Genomic DNA, 14,721 nt, shown 5'->3' on the forward strand with positions numbered 1-14,721 from the left:
CAGGCTTTCGTATATGTTCCTCTCTTCAACACCCATATTATGCAACAAAATACCTTGTTTTCTAGATGTTGAACATTTTCACCTCCTAGGGCAACTAGGTAAGAATCAAAAATGTTCTTCCATCTGACCAACGGCAAAATAGGTTCTCCCATCTCACTCAAAAATTGTGGCGGCTGCATCATAGCCATCACCCCTGAAGTAGCCATCACACCCTTCTGACACACAACAGTTAACTTATCTAAATCAACTAATTATTAATCAACAAAACAAACAAAAACAGGAAGGAAAGCTACCAGCAGCAGAGCATTCTTCTTCACCTCCAATTCAGCTCGCACCAGTCAGTAATATTAGGGACAGCTTTCATCCAATGCAAGGAGAAGTTATGCGACGTAAAGAAATACCATCCAGTACTAAATGCCCTGTGTGTCTGGATGCTGTTGTACTGCATACCACCGTTTCCAAACGTGCGCTACACAAACGTACCAATAACGCGCTGGAATGGGCAAAACCGATATAGAATCCAGGTAATGTGGTGCTGAAAGCCCTAACCAAGATAGCGACTCACCGTGTTGTTCATGTGATGATGCTTCACACCTGGTTGTCCCGAAATCCTGACATTGCAGGAACCACCACGAGCTACGCACACAATATTCTCCAATTCGGTGTCTACTTGTCCTGTGAGAATCTATGCACAGGAGCTGACGAAGTGAGCGTCACAACGTCCCATTTGATTTACTGCTCGCTGTAGTCTTCATCATGTCGCGACATCCCAGTCGATTCAACTTACTTGCTCTAGTGTTCACCACTTTTACCAGACTGGTCACCACACAGCGCAACAGTATTTCACTCAGGGCTGGACTTTGGTTGTGCGGCAGTCTTCACCATGCACAGTGCTGTTCACCTCACGGCAGCTGCGCATTCCATCCCCATGCACTGGTAAACGGTTGACCATCCAGTACTATAAATGTACTTCAAAATCACCAATACTTGCTGCAGTTCGAAAATTTCTACAATCTGGACAGTCCACACGGTTGGCTGGAAAAGTTGATCAAACACACATAGTACCAATAGGGATCAGTGTTGCTCAAAACCTGCCCCCGTCCACAAGTCATCGCAAACATTTCTTATGCTGTGTCCTTGGTAAGAAAAACTCGAGACAGGTTCCAGGTTTGAACAAAGTGGGTTTAATAGTAACTCCAGTGCAGCACCAAACAGGTCCTTCCCACTCCTCAACCACCTTCCAACTGCCTCACTTGCTTCCTAACATTCTGGTCAGAACCCCATGACATAACACTCTAGTGAGGAAACGCAAGCAAAACATAACTAACTGTTCACTTTTTCTGGCTTCTAGGGTGATGTTTCCTCAATGGTGACAAGGACAGAGCAAGGAGGGAAGATCTGCTGATGACCGAAATTATCAAGACGAGAGAGAACCTGTTGTATTGGGACTGGAGCTGTTTCGCTTGTAAGGAATCGGCTTATAGCATATGGGAGTTCTAGAAAGGTCCACAGTCAGTGACCCATTGGTGCAGCACATTAATATCTGCTTGTAGTTTGGAGTGGCAGTTGTAGTCCATGCGGAGCTCTGGTGCAAGTGACCAACAAGTGCTTAGACATTGCAATGGTGGATGGAGATTCTTGGCAGAACACATACATGCCCTAGACGCTTAGGTTAGGGACTGCATAGTAGGAGTACACCAGCTTTCTAGATTGTTTTATATGCTTGCATATATTCACTGTATTAGCATGATGGTTGAACCTTTTATTCTGTTCACTGTCTTGGTATTTCTAATAACTTTCATCTGCTTCTGTCTATTTATCATTGCAGAACATATTCTGTACAAGAATAACGTGGGTTCAATAAACATTGAAAACGTCCAGCTGTGTATTCCTTGTATATTTCTCTGAGAATAAGAGAACGCGAGTGACTGACCAACAGGGTTCTAGATCTGTCACCACAACTCCTGGGGGGATCATGGCTGTCATGTTCAGTGGTTGCCATAACCATTTGCTACTTGTCTAGGTTTAGGGGTGCTTATGGTGGCACTGTGAGCCAGCTGGCCTATAGGACAGCATATCCTGAGGGGGTGCATAGAATCAATCTGGCTCCACCCAAAGGTTATGTCGTCGACAAACGTGCAGTTCTTACCATAGGGTGGAAACTACATGACAGCAGTACTGAAGACCCTTCGTGGTGGCCATTTTTGCACCAAGGAGTGTTGGAAAATGAGGCAGAACATAAAGAAGATATTTGTTTGTCGCTTGAAGGAGGAATTTACTGAAGTAGTTGGCGAGTGTCTATGAGAATACTAGGGATTCAAGCATAGAATTATATTGAAAGATGCCACTGTCCCTATAAGGCATAGGGTTATGCACGTTCCCATTACCTACAGTAGCAACTAAAAGGAGATGTGCAGGATGTGTATAGCAAGGGTGTCATAGAATCCATAGAATCCACTTCATGGGTATCTCCATTACTGTGATTGCTCAAGTTACTGGAAAGCACTGCTTTTCCATTGAGCTTCGCAGTTTAAATGAGGCTGAGAAGCTGCCCAACATTAACAAACTAGTTTCTGGGGGGCGTGGCCAAGCATTGATCCATGATGGCCGCAAAGAGTGAGGCTCCGTCACCCGTTCTTTCCCCACATCTATCCTGTTCTCCGATTCATCTGACAGTGGTTCCGTGTATCGGAGGAGTAACGGATACAAACCCGCCCATCCCAGTTCGCATCTGACATCTTGGGCCGGAGATACGGAGCTCGGGGAAACGAGGCCTGCCCGCTGAGCAGAGGCCGGGACCCACAGTGCCGCGGGAGACCTGGGGAGTGGCTCGCCCGCTGCGGCGCTGGACCCTGTGAGCGTAGCGTAGCCATTGGCGGTGGAGTCCCTGTGCTGGGACTGAAGCCCGTCGACACCTACAACAAGCGGAGATCCGGTGAGCAGGCACAGTGGGGCAGGAGGGGCCCTGACATCGGCACTAGCCTCGTGCATAGGGCCGAAAATCGGCAAATGTCGGTGCTGCGCCATTAAGACCTGTGGTGCCTCGGTCTGCTCCCCCACCCGCGGCTATAATCAAGGCCCTTGACTGCCGGGCTGTACCCCCTCGGGGCCCACCCATCGCGCTGGAGGTGTGACCTGTGGTGCTGCTAAGGACTGCAGAGGGACTGCAGCAGGGCTAATAGCCCCCCGGTGTGCAGCGGGACGTAACGTATTGTACATGACCGGGAGAGGCGGGCGAGATCCCCCCTGGGCGGACCGTGAGGGCACACGGCCATACACTAGAGACAGTTTGGAAAGGAGGGCCTGTCAGGACTGGAAAGGCTCGATTCTCTGTGCCAGCACTATATCCGCAGACGGAGGCTAGATTGCAGTGGGGTGGACATTCCCCCTGGGGGGAATTGTGTGGGTTCCCCCGGTATCCAGACTTTGGAATCTGCAGAATCTTGGACCCGCCTACCGGGAGAGTGCGGTGAGAGGTTGTACCACTGCCTGCCCTGTGTGACCCTAGCAAGGGTCAGAGTGGACACCTAGTGGCATAATGGATCGCAGTAAAGGCTCAGGGGCCCGGGGGATAAAGGTGACACAAACCAATAAACGGGACCGCTACACTGTACCTAAAGATGCGCAATAAAATCGGTTGTCCAGAGATACCGCCTAAGGTGGCTTGGGTGACAAGGAGCAGGAGTTATCGCTGAAGGATGTAATTGACGCTTTCACCAAAGTAAAAATCTCCCTAGAGCACAAAATGGATACTATGGCAATTGACGTGAATCTTATCAGGGCTGATCTGGCGAAACTAAAGGAAAAAGTAAAACAGGTAGAGATCACTGCCACCAGTCTCATTGGGAATTTCACGCAGCTTCAAGAAGAAGTCCACGAGCTCCAAGATTTCTGTAAACTCGCGGACCTAAAACTGGACGACTATGAAGGCCGTCTCCAGTGCAACAACCTCCGCATTCTGGGTGTTCTGGAGAAATCGGAAGGACAGTCCCCCGACCTCTTTGTTGAAGAGCTCATTCTCAAACATTTGCAGCCTAAAGGCCTCAGTAAATTCATTGTTATCAAACGAGCGCATAGGGTCCCAGGCGGCCGTCCCAAGCTGGGCGTTCCCCCGCGGCCAATGCTGGCTAGGGTCTTCAACTACCAAGACAGAGACATTATCCTTCAGAATGTCAGGACGGGAGCCCCCCTTCGTTGCGAAAACGCTGACATATCCTTTCGCAGAAGGTACAAAGGCAGAGGAGGTCGTTCCTCTTGGTGAAATGAGACCTCGGGGAAAGAGGACTGAAATACACGATGTTATTCCCAGCACGTCTCCGGGTTGAAGAGGAGGGAAGAGCATGGTTCTTTGAACATTCGAAAGCAGTGGCGGAGTGAATTGAACATCGTGGAGTGCGGAGCCCAAACGACCGCAATGGCAGGGAGTGTGTAGACAATCAACCTGCCTGAGGAGGAGGCCTGGCCTGCAGCTGAACCTGAACTGAGTAAATGGGGCCTGGAGCGGGGTGGGCTTGGGAGGGGGGAAGTTTTTTGTTTCTGATCACTTAAGGTGGTGGACTCTTTTGGACTTGACGCATTGACCTATTTGGGGATGTACATTTGACTTGGTTGGGGACAGGGAAACGGAGTGCTGTATCCCCCTTTTTATTCTACCTTTAGTTTCTTACGAGGGCAACAGGCACTCTGCAAGTTTTCGATGGGCAGTTCTATGCCCCGAGTGCAGGGCAGCGGGGAGAGGGTTTGTTGGGTGGGGGTGTGTTGTTTGGTTTTAGTTGTAATCATTACATCAGCATCTTATACTGTATTTTCCATGGAGGACATAGAAACACGCGCTGCAACTTCCTTAGAGGAAGTAGTCATATTCAAATTTGTCATGGGTCCCCCGTGGGATGGTGGGATTAAGATTCTGAACTGGAATGTTAAAGGGTTGGGAGACTAAATCAAGCGCAGTGTTGCCATACAATACGTCAAGCGTCAAGCCCCAGCTTTTGTACTGCTTCTAGAGACGCATCTCATTGGTAATGCCTGCAAAGCCTTACACAGAGGAAGTTACATCATGTTGGCTCATGCGGGATTCACTTCTAGCTCGCAAGGAGTGGGTATTATGATGAGAAAATCCTTTCCTCTGGTGGTACAGGCAACCTGGACAGATGACCGGAGTAGGTATATTGGGGTCTCGGGTACATGGGATGGGCACCCCATCACTCTTCTATCAGTTTACGTACCGCCTGGCTTACAAGCCACCACCTTCAGAGACCTAGGAACTATCTTGCTTGCTATTCCAGAGGGCCTGCTAGTACTTGGAGGTGATTTAAACTCTGTAGTCTCGGGAGAACTAGATCATCATCCCCCCAAGAGGTGGGCCCTTCAGCGTGTTGGCTTCCTGAATTCCTTGAGACCATGGGGCTGGTGGATGGCTGGTGGAACTATCACCCAAACACAGTGCAACACACCTTTCATTCCGGGGCCCATGGCAGCCTTTAACGCATAGACTATGTTTTAGTTCCCGCAACTCAAGCCGCACACATTCACGAGATTAAACACCTGGCATGGGGTATCTATGACCATTCGCCAGTCTGGCTTCACATAGTTCTTAACTATAAACAGGTGGGAAGGGTAGCCCACATCAACCCATGGTATTTCCGGAATCCCAAAATTCGTAAGGAACTTCTCGCAGCTATAGATAATTACTTTATTGACAATGAGGGATCAGTGGACTCCCCGCAGACGCTATGGGAGACCTTCAAGACGGTGATTCGGAGCCAGGCCTTGTCTTTGATCTCTGGAACGAAAAAAGACCACCAGAGAGAGATAGTCGCCATTGAGGCCGAGATTCACCAATTAGAAACTGACCTGGAACCAGATGTCACACCGGACAAGCTCCATTGTCTAAAACTCCGACAGCAGGAGTATAGGGCACTGGCGACCGACCAAGCCAGGACCTTGGGAGGGCCATGTAGAGACGGTTATATGATGTGGGAGATAAAGCGGGGAAACTACTAGCGTGCGGACAAAAAAAGAGTGGGCAAGCCGGCTGGTGCACGGATCTTTGTGGGGAGGGGGGCACCCCCCTCACAGATCCACAATGCATTGTTGACAAGTTTGCGGACCATTTTGGCACTTTTTACTCTTCTGTTGCTCCCTATTCCATAGAGGACTCCCGTCAACTGTTAGTGGACATAACGCTGCCCAAGCTCCCAGTGGAGGACTGTAACTTTCTAGATAGTTAAAAAACAAGAGGTCCCAGATTAAGAAGGCTAAAGTCCTTAGGAACACATTTGGATCTAAACAATTACCATTAACAAAATCAGGTGGAAGAGCAGAGTTATGTCAGCGAATAAATGTAAAATTAAAACAGTACCAAACGGTTTAAAAAAATATATTCGTGTCTATTTATTACATGCACATATTATAAGAAGAAAACTTTTCGCAAGCTAAAAACAGTTCATACAATTTAAAAACAGTTCATACAGTTTGTACAAAGAAATATTTTATACATTCAATAAAAACAACAATAAGAAGAAAACAGGTCGACGCAGCGTTTCGGTGATTCAGTTGATTTTCACCTTCATCAGGACAGTTTTCTTTCACAAATTAGGGGTTTTAATTCCTTCTAGTCTCGATGTCACCGTATAGATTACAACGGGGAAAGGTGAAATTTTACGCTTTCCCTTTTCATGTTGATGTGCACTGGTTAAGGCTTTGAAAGAGAAGGACCTTCGTTGGAGCCACCGTATTGTCAACAAAGAACATACGACTTATAGAAGGCTGTCAAGAAGCCTAATATAGGTCAACTCTACAGTCACGTCTGGATGTAGACTGGGCTTGAAATCGGGTGATATGTCCTCTTTTAATTCTTATTGGACTGAATATCGTAGTTATAGTGTTGTGCGGGTTAAAAATACTTGACAGACCTTCGTCGATGGAAACGGCCTCCCTGCATCCAACGCGGTCCCGGCTCAATTGTGGATTGTTGGATGCAGGGAGGCCGTTTCCATCGACGAAGGTCTGTCAAGTATTTTTAACCCGCACAACGCTATAACTACGATATTCAGTCCAATAAGAATTAAAAGAGGACATATCCCTCGATTTCAAGCCCAGTCTACATCCAGACGTGACTGTAGAGTTGACCTATATTAGGCTTCTTGACAGCCTTCTATAAGTCGTATGTTCTTTGTTGACAATACGGTGGCTCCAATGAAGGTCCTTCTGTTTCAAAGCCTTATCCAGTGCACATCAACATGAAAAGGGAAAGCGTAAAATTTCACCTTTCCCCGTTGTAATCTATACGGTGACATCGAGACTAGAAGGTATTAAAACCCCTAATTTGTGAAAGAAAACTGTCCTGATGAAGGTGAAAATCAACTGAATCACCGAAACGCTGCGTCAACCTCTGTTTTCTTCTTATTGTTGTTTTTATTGAATGTATAAAATATTTCTTTGTACAAACTGTATGAACTGTTTTTAAATTGTATGAACTGTTTTTAACTTGCGAAAAGTTTTCTTCTTATAATATGTGCATGTAATAAATAGACACGAATATATTTTGTTAAACCGTTTGGTACTGTTTTAATTTTACATTTATTCGCTGACATAACTCTGCTCTTCCACCTGATTTTGTTAATGGTAATTGTTTAGATCCAAATGTGTTCCTAAGGACTTTAGTCTTCTTAATCTGGGACCTCTTGTTTTTTAACGTGTACTTACCCTGTCCCTATCAGAAATAGTAGGGTTACTCCCTTTCTTTCTCTATAACTTTCTAGATAGTGACATATCCAACGATGAAATAGCGAAAGCAATCAGGTCCCTAAATTCAGGGAAGGCCTCTGGTCCTAACAGACTTCCGATCGAACTATACAAACTCCGGCCGGATAGACTGGCCCCGTATCTCCGGTCCATGTTTGAGGAATCCAGGAACAAGGGGTTCTTACCGATAGATCAGAGGACAGCCACCATAATTACTATCCACAAGGAGGGAAGCCGAAAACTGACTGTGGGTCGTACAGACCGATTTCCCTTTTGAATGCAGAGCCCAAGATTCTGGCTAAGCTCCTGTAATCGGGACCCTAGTCCATCCGGACCAGTCCGGTTTCATTCCACATCGTAACACAGCTCTCAATTTGCGTAGGGTGCATGGAGTATTAGGGAGAGCAGCCTCCATCCAAGAGCCCGCTGTTATAGTCTCCCTTGACGCTACCATGGCCTTTGACACCATTGAATGGACGGATCTCTGAGCAGTCCTGGAGAAAATGGGGTTTAGCCCGAAATATATCCAATAGGTGCAGCTCCTGTACGCTAAACCTTTAGCACAAGTGGTGGTTAATAATAAAAAGTCGGCCACTTTTGAGCTGTGTCGAGGGACCCGGCAAGGATGTCCGCTTCCCCCTCCTGTTTGCCCTAGCATTGGATCCATTGGCAGCCTGGATACACAGAGACCCGATGATACGGGGCATACGCTGGTCCCCAGAGTGGCAGGATCGCATCTCACTCTATGCAGACGATATCCTACTTTATCTGACCTCTCCCAAACGGTCCCTGATTGTTGTCCTGGATATCCTTTCCATCTTCGGTAGATTTTCAGGTTATTCTATTAATTGGAGCAAATCCCTGCAGTTTGTTCTGGCAGGAGAGCCTCCAATTCCACTGATCGGATGCCCGATACAAATACGTACAGGGGGTTTCAAATATCTCTGAATCTTTCTCTCCTTAGATCCAAAATTCCGTTACACCCAGATCCTGCTCCCGCCTTTAATTAGATTGAGGAAAGACATAAACAATTGAAAGTTGCTCCCCCTTTCATTACTGGGAAAAGCGTCTTTCTTTAAAATGATATCCTTACCTCGGTTTCTATATGCCCTGCAGAACTCTCTAGACCCTGTCCCTTTGTCCTATTTCAGGGAGGTAGAAGGCCTTCAGCGGAACCTGTTATGGGATGGAAAGCCACGTATCGCTCTCAGTAAGCTCACCCTGAATTGGTACGACGGGGGCATCAGCCTCCCTGATATTAAAACGTATTACTGGGCGGCTCACCTGACTGCCATCAATCATGGCACCTACACTCATCCCGGGGATCCAGGCTATAACATGGACAGATGGCTTCTCTCTGGTGGGAACTAAAATAGAGCCCTTTACTCCAAGTCCCAGCGTTTCAGCCTCACGGGCCCCACCAAACACTCGGTGCAGGTTTGGCACACTGCTACTAAAAGCCTTGGGTGGGATCGCAGGCTTACACTAGCGACCCCATTATGGGACTCGGAGCAGCTGGGCAGCCTATGGAAATGCAAGGGGTTTGACAAGTGGGACCTTATAGGAATCTCGTGTGTAGGTGATCTATGGGACAAGAAGGATGTTAAATTATTTGCCGCCTTACAACAATTCGAACTAGTGGACACTGGATACTTCCGTTATGCACAGGTCCGACATGCTTTGCATTCCCATTTGCAGCGTGGTGTCACTCTGCCCGAATCTTCCCAGTTGGAAGACAGGATACTTGATGGGTACATCCCAGACAAAACTATCTCACTGATATATAAAAAATTATAAATAATATGCCAGACCCTCTTCATTCACTTCGGGAGAAATGGTCAGAAGGTGAAATTGAGATGGCTGATGAAGAATGGCAGGAGGCCATTTCCTCTCCCAGAGTAGTGGCAATTCCAGCGCGACTCCGACTAGTCCAACTTACATAGGGTGTATGTGACAGGACCCCAGCTGGTGCGGATGGGGAGAATAGGTGAAGGGGATTGTAGACTGGGATGAGGCCAGATGCGCACTTTTATGCACATAATTTGGGAATGGGACAGTATTCAATCCTATTGGCATAAGATACATGATGTCATAAACACAGTTCTATCCACCTAACTTAGCCTTGAAGCTCGTAGATGCTTATTGAATATTTAGGAGCCGACAGACTTGAATGGTTGCACGACACAATGGGTCACTCTGGGGCTTATGCTCGCTAAGAGGAACATCGCACCGCTGTGGGGAGCGTCGTTTCCAACCACACTGAAAGAGAAAGATCTGGATTGGTCCATGTTCAGGGAGAAGGCGGTGTATGTGGCCCGGGGTTGCCCTAAGAAGTGGACCCGTATATGAGGCTTGTGGAATTCATATTGTGTGGACATATGTCAGCCGCCCCTCATTGTCAGTTGTGATGACCCCCTTCACCCTAGATCTTCCAAGTGACGATTTGTATTCGCTCGCAGTAGCTGTTGTTGGACCTTAGCGATTCCTGGACCCTTTTATTACCGCTGGCTAAAGCTGCCCCTGGACTCTGGTGCGACGAGAGGTGTGACGGGACGGGACTGCGAGGACCCGCAGCCCCGTAACCTTGTGCAGCTGTGTGCCTCTTCCCGCCCCTGCCTGATTGCTTCTGCCACTTTAAAACTACTCGCGGCCCCCGCTTCGTGGGAGCCGCTCGCAGTAGCTGTTGTTGGACCTTGGCGATTCCTGGACCCTTTTATTGCCGCTGGCTAAAGCTGCCCCTGGACTCTGGTGCGACGAGAGCTGTGAGTGGACGGGAATGCGAGGACCAGCAGCCCCGTAACCATGTGCAGCTGTGTGCCTCTTCCCGCCCCCTGCCTGTACGTATATAATTGGACGTGGCCCCCGCTGCACGGAACGCGCGCGGGCACGCGCCGGGAGAAGCCCGGGACAAGGGCGGGACCGTCTGAGGCCGGCAGAGGCCGATTGAGGCCGGGCTGGGCCACCCCCCTAACCCGAGATCTACAAAGTGAGACTTTATGATTTTTTAACCTTCACATCCTATAACTTCCAGTATGTATCATTGTAGAACTGGATGATTATTTGATTAGCCGCTTTCTCACTTCTTACTTATAACATTTTCCCTTAGAGTAAATATTAAATGGCGCTTCGTTCAGGGAAAGGGAGGAAGGCTACACATGGTACTATCGGGGGGTCAGTGACCGGAACTCTAGACCAGTTCATAACTAGAGCTGCAGTTGTACTAGAACATGAGATAGCACTAACTGTAAAAAGACTATCACTAGAACCCTTGCTTTCTAAGCGATCATCACTGGGCACTATCAGGACAGCTGTAACACCAGAGCAGCCTTTTATCCATCAAGCCAATGGTGATCCCTGTTTGGGAAGCAGTATAGAATCGGCTGGGTCTGAAGGGTCTGCTGTCTGTACCTCATTGAACACAACTAAAGATAGTACATCATCCACAGGAAATAGGCGGGTAGAATTGAATATGTCCACCACACCCACTCTAACCACCATCAATGTAACCACTGAGCCAAAACCTAGGAAGGGCACTAAAGCCCAACCGACAACTGACAAAAGAAAGCGTGGGGGTGGTACCCAAAAGGGAAGATGCGCAAAAGTTACTAAAACCACTACGCCAGCCCATTTCCTACCCACAACTGTGCATCTTCAAACCCCTTCCACTGATCAGAGTAATTAATCGGAATACCCAGCAACCAACCCGTTTACCATTGGTTAAACAAATTCCTGATGGCCTCCTGGAACAATTAGAGCGTTAGTGAAATCACTGATGCTACCCCTACTAGAAAGAATAAAATTAATAAATGAGAACCTGGGGAAGTTAGAAAGCGTTCTAATGACGAACTCTAATATATTGGAAAAAGCCGTGGAGAGCATACAGGGTTTTGGCCAGCCAACACTTCCAAGAGAGGTCCCTGGTCTTAAGAGATTTATTACTGATACTCCACAAGAAGTTGTAAGTAGTTCGAATGAACGACAAAATTCATTTTGTCCCGAGAGCTGCATAGAAACAAGAAAGAAAACTCAACATAGTAGAGAGGGAGCAGAAGTGATTGGTAGGGACGTTGGAAAACAGTTAGCAACCTCTGAACAGGTTGGGGAAATACCTAACAAAGGGAAAAATGTATCAGGTAAAGAGGGTGGAAAAATGCAGTTCCCCTGTATTGACCTACCCCCAGAGTCTGTACCCTACACGGTAATATTGACAGGTGTTCCCAGGATCCGAGATGATAAACTGGAAACCCATAGAGTTGAAAAATAAGGTAATCTATTGGCTTAATAGGAACAGATCGCTCCCAGCTTTTACTAACGCAGAGATTCTACATGTAAGAAGGGTGAGTTGGTTGGGTCGTAGAACGAAGGATCTAGCGGGAGACTGCCTAATCGTGAATTTTAGGGACCCTAGGGTGGTAAGGTGTATATGCTATGGGACAGGGACTAGAGGGGAGGGTGGAATCCAAACTTTTGACTTGAATCATTTCTATCCCCGCTTATCTCCCGGCTCGATAACCACCCCACTAAATTGGCGAGAAAAGCAACCTAGGAGACCAAACATCGAATGTTGGCAAGAGTTCCGCCCCCCCCTGTCTAATCGTTATGAGATATTTTCTGGATTGGAGGGGGTGGATTGACTGTGGCATAATCCCAAGGGCATTACCTTGGATCGGTACATGGAAAATGAAAACATAAGCCCGGGAAAGATAACAACTAGAGGCACTATCAGTAGGGAGGAGGGGACTGGAATTGGACTGGAGACCCCTAATAGAGATTCCCCTACGGCTATTGATGGCATAGGTGCTCCCCCTGGGATTGTCACATTGGATGGTATCCCTCTGCCTCGTCAGTTCCACATTAATCCTGGGGAAACTCGTGCTGTGGAATCAGCGGGGGTTTCTCTATGGTCGCTGGTGAATCAAAAAGGATGGATTATGGGTCCCTTGAGTGTGGGTGTATTAGCACGGGTGGGGCGACTACCAAGGACTTTCAACAGGCCAAGGTTCCCCACCAGACTAGTCAAGCAAATGAAATACACATGCTAAAACTTGTCTCCTGGAACATCGCAGGATTAAAGAGTTAAATACCTATAGTCGAGTGGTCAGAATTAGTGGAGGAACATGACATCTTGATCTTCCAGGAGACGTGGGCTGTGGACCCTATCCATCAGCCAGGATACTTAAACGTTTATAAAGCGGCAGTAAGAGGGAAAAAAGGTAGACCATCTGGGGGCCTAACCATTTGGGTTAGGCAATCAATCAATTATAGACCACTCGAAATCACTGTAGATAGCCCGGACATTCTTGTCATAAATCTGCAACGACCAGACCAGCAAGACATCCTCATTGTAAATGTGTATATTAGAGGACAATCTGGAGGGCGTGGTTCCACAACCTTCCTAGATTTGGACACCTTTTTTGACACTGTAAGGCCTGATTGTTACACGATAATAGCTGGGGACCTCAACTGTTCGTTTGAACCTTTAAATCACGAAGGGGAAAATCTCTTGGTTGAGGAGGATGTCCAGTGGAATATTCCTCCTCTTGACTTAAAGCCAATCATGAAGTGGACAGAATCGGCCTTGCAGTGGATGGGTTTTTGCCTGGAGCGTGGTTTCAGGGCAGCAAATGGGCGTTCCGCCTCTGATAAAATTGGTAGGGCAACTTTCGACAATGGTATATACACTAGTCGAATTGATTACATCCTCATCAAGATTGAGTATTGGTCTATATTAGATGATATGACGATTCTGGACCGCCCAGAGAGTGATCATAACCCGCTCTTATTGAGCCTCCAATTAAATGGAGGTCACAAAAGTACCAATCAAACTGAGATAGCCACTGCGGATGCCCTGCTCACTAATGATTTGCGCAGGGTACGTTGGGCTAGGATCATCTATGACCCCGTGGTTCTGGAAAAGGTAAGTTTGGAGGTAATACGGTCTCTGGGTGTTCTGCGATCGCTCCCAACTCAGGAAGATATAAATGGGAAAATAACTGCACTACACAAATCACTATTTTTGGGGCTAAAATCCTACTTTTCCAAACACAGTAAACCCCTAAAGCCCACATGCCAAGCTTCTAGCAAATCATGGTATAATAAATCATGCCGTGAATCTTATGGCTTACTGGCGCTAGCCATAAGGTCGAAAAACATGTCAGATATTAGGAAGGCCAGGCTTAATTATCGTAAAGTCCTAAATTGTGCTAAAAAAGACTGGGACGAGCAACATTGGCAGGAGCTTTTAGAAGCTAGCAAGATGAAAAACCTGACAAAGTTCTGGCACATAGTTAAGTGGGGAAATACCCCCCATTCCCAAGTTCCTGTTAACCATGTTTCTCCTGAGGACTGGGTTGAGTTTTTTGAGACCCAGTTTTTGGGGTTGGAATTGGAAAAAGACTGCTCTCCTTATGACATATGTCCCCTGCTCACTCGACAAGTTCTAACGTTCGACTGCAAAGATGTTGAGGATGCTTTAAAAAAGGTTCCTTGTGGAAAAGCCCCGGGACTGGATTGTATCCCAGCAGATCTCTTCAAACATGATCAACTAACTGGGTGCCCTATATTGTTTTCCTTGGAAATGCCATTGTGAAGGGGGCATGTATCCCGGATTCTTAGCGAGGAGCTGAGATCTTGCCAATATATAAAAAGGGGGATCGCTTCATTCCGGGGAACTACCGACCAATCAGCTTGATTGACTCCATCCAGAAAATTGATGCAAGGATGGTCCTGGCAAAAATTCAGAGCTGGATAGAACTTGAGGACGTACTGTCTCCTTTACAGGCAGGGTTTAGATCATGCATAAGCACCATCGAGCAGGTCTTCAGGTTTTTATTGATTTACTGGAGAGTTGTCAGTTTGGGAGGTAGCACTATTTATGCCGCCTTCGTTGACCTTAAGTCAGCATTTGACTTAGTACCCAGGGCCAAGTTATGGGGGGCTCTAAGCAGTATGGGGATGCCCCAGGAGCTCCTGGAT

This window comes from Lissotriton helveticus, chromosome 1_1, assembly GCF_964261635.1.
Source record: "Lissotriton helveticus chromosome 1_1, aLisHel1.1, whole genome shotgun sequence".
In the NCBI taxonomy this organism is placed as follows: domain Eukaryota; kingdom Metazoa; phylum Chordata; class Amphibia; order Caudata; family Salamandridae; genus Lissotriton; species Lissotriton helveticus.